Consider the following 2441-nt stretch of genomic DNA (forward strand, 5'->3'; position numbering starts at 1 on the left):
AACAAAGTTTAATGCCTTAGTTGATATATGCAAGCCTCCTGTAAGCTAATGTGAACTATCTGTCGAACAGGTATTGCAGCAAATAAATCACCCACACCTAAGAGTGCACTGCCGAAGGACATCCCGAAATGATGACAAAGGAGATATGTACCAGGACACTGTGTTTCAGCAGCTGCTGCTTTCCGATGTTGAGCTAGTCAATTAACAATTGTCAAAACCCTCCCTTCCCCCATCTTCCCTCCCTCCCTCCTCTTCCCTCCCCCCTTCCCCCCTCTTTCCCCCCTCTACCCCCCCCTCTTTCCTCCCTCCCCTTTACAAATAGATGGGATCATTGTGTTTAAGTGAGAAAATATATTTTATTGCAAGAAATTTGGAAACGTCGAGGCAGTTTTATGTTATTGTTCAGCTGATTAAGTTAAACGTGAAGCTAAATGTTGACTGGTTTCAACGTTTTGTATTTATAAAATAATTTTCATTAATAAATGTTTTACATTAACTTGACACGCTTCTACAAATGTCTAAAGTAAAAGCAAATTACTGCGGATGCTGGAATCTGAAATGAAAGGGAAAATGCTGGAAAATCTCAGCAAGTCTGGCAGCATCTGTAGGGAGAGAAAAGAGCTAACGTTTCGAGTCCGATGACTCTTTGTCAAAGCTAACAGACAGAGAGAGTGGGAAATATTTATACTGTGGAGTGAGAATGAAAGATGAGTCATAGCCACAGAAACCCAGGGAAACTTGGTGCTAATGGCCACAGAAACCAAGGGGAAAGAGTGTTAATAGCAGTCCCCAGAGAGGACAAAAGATGTGAAAGGTCAAAGATCAGGGAAACTAACATCAGAGAATGAACTGTAGGTGTGGGGGGAGGGGATCCCACACCCACAGAGGGGAACTCCCCCCACACTTACAGTTCATTCTCTGATGTTAGTTTCCCTGATCTTTGACCTTTCACATCTTTTGTCCTCTCTGGGGACTGACATTAGCACTCTTTCCCCTTGGTGTCTGTGGCCATTAGCACCAAGTTTCCCTGGGTTTCTGTGGCTATGACTCATCTTTCATTCTCACTCCACAGTATAAATATTTCCCACTCTCTCTGTCTGTTAGCTTTGACAAAGAATCATTGGACTCGAAAACGTTAGCTCTTTTCTCTCCCTACAGATGCTGCCAGACTTGCTGAGATATCCCTTCGTTCTACAAATGTCTTACTGAAACTTCAGAACACATCAATTAATTGAGAGATTTATAAATGAATAACACAATTGATTGAAACTAGGCAGAAACATATTTAACACGGTGGCACACTTGTTAGTATCATTGCCTCACAACACCAGGAACCAATGTTCAATTCAGACCTTGAGTGACTATGTGGTGTTTGTACATTTTTCTCATGCCTGCATAGGTTTCCCAGGAATAGAACCGTACAGTGCAGAAGGAGGCATTCAGCCTATCAAGTCTGTTCAGACCCTCTGAAAGAGTGCCCTACAGGTTCCACTCCCCGCCCTAATCCCGGAAACCCAACCTGTACATTGATGGACACTAAGGGACACCTTAGCGTGGCCAATCCACCTAACCTGCGCAGCTTTGGACTGTGGGAAGAAACCAGAGCATCCGGAGGAAACCCATGCAGATATACGGCAAACGTACAAAGTCCACACAGCCAGTCTCCCGAGGCCAGAATTGAACCTGGGTCCCTGGTGCTGTGAGGCAGCAGTGCTAACCACTGTGCCACCGCCGTTTCCTCCGGGTGCTTCGGTTTCCTCCCACAGTCCAAAGGGTTGCAGGTTAGCTAAATTGCTCCTTAGTGTCCAAAGTTTAGGTGGGGTTATGGGGATAAGGCAGGGGCGTGGGCCTGGGTGGAGTGTTAGAGCAGACTTTATGGGCCAAATGGCTTTTTTCTGAGCTGCAGTGATTCTATAAACACTAATCAAAAACAAAATCAGATGTTACAAGGACAGCAATAAGTCTTGGGGTGCTTATGACCAAAATCTAAATTAAAACAAATAAACATTTTAGGCATGCCACATGTAAAATTGTATAATAATCTTGTGCAGATTTAAATAGTTTCACAAATTTAAAACAAATAACTAAGCTTATGTTCACATATATAATCACCTTTAATCATAAAAAATAAAATTAAAAATTATTTTAAAAGAATTAACAACAATAGTAATGCTTGTTTAAAAAAAGGAGCAAAAAAACTGTTTAAAAAGTCTACATACCTTCAAAGCACTTGTTAAATTAGTTGCTTGTTGTTTTCTATCTAAATCTATATTTTAAATGCCTACCCTCAATGAGCGTTCCCAAGCTGGCCCATGTCATAAGGGGGTGGGGCTGTATTTCTCCTGCACTGCGCTGGAGCCTGCGCAGACCAGGGTGCTTGAGGGTCCAGGCTGCCAGAGAGAAAGGAAGGTTGGACGCATGATTGGATCTCCAGTGAGTGT

The 2441-nt window shown here is 42.9% G+C and overlaps 1 long non-coding RNA gene across 1 annotated transcript; it reads right to left on the reverse strand.

Moving 5' to 3' along the window:
* Window positions 1-331: 331 nt before the first annotated feature.
* Window positions 332-1650, reverse strand: LOC119976231. Its single transcript, XR_005462885.1, has 2 exons — window positions 1171-1650; window positions 332-602 (listed from the first exon to the last, which is right to left on the reverse strand). It is a non-coding gene; the product is annotated as an uncharacterized LOC119976231 (long non-coding RNA).
* Between the last annotated feature and the right edge of the window lie 791 nt (window positions 1651-2441).

This window comes from Scyliorhinus canicula, chromosome 13 (genome assembly GCF_902713615.1).
Source record: "Scyliorhinus canicula chromosome 13, sScyCan1.1, whole genome shotgun sequence".
NCBI classification, from domain to species: domain Eukaryota; kingdom Metazoa; phylum Chordata; class Chondrichthyes; order Carcharhiniformes; family Scyliorhinidae; genus Scyliorhinus; species Scyliorhinus canicula.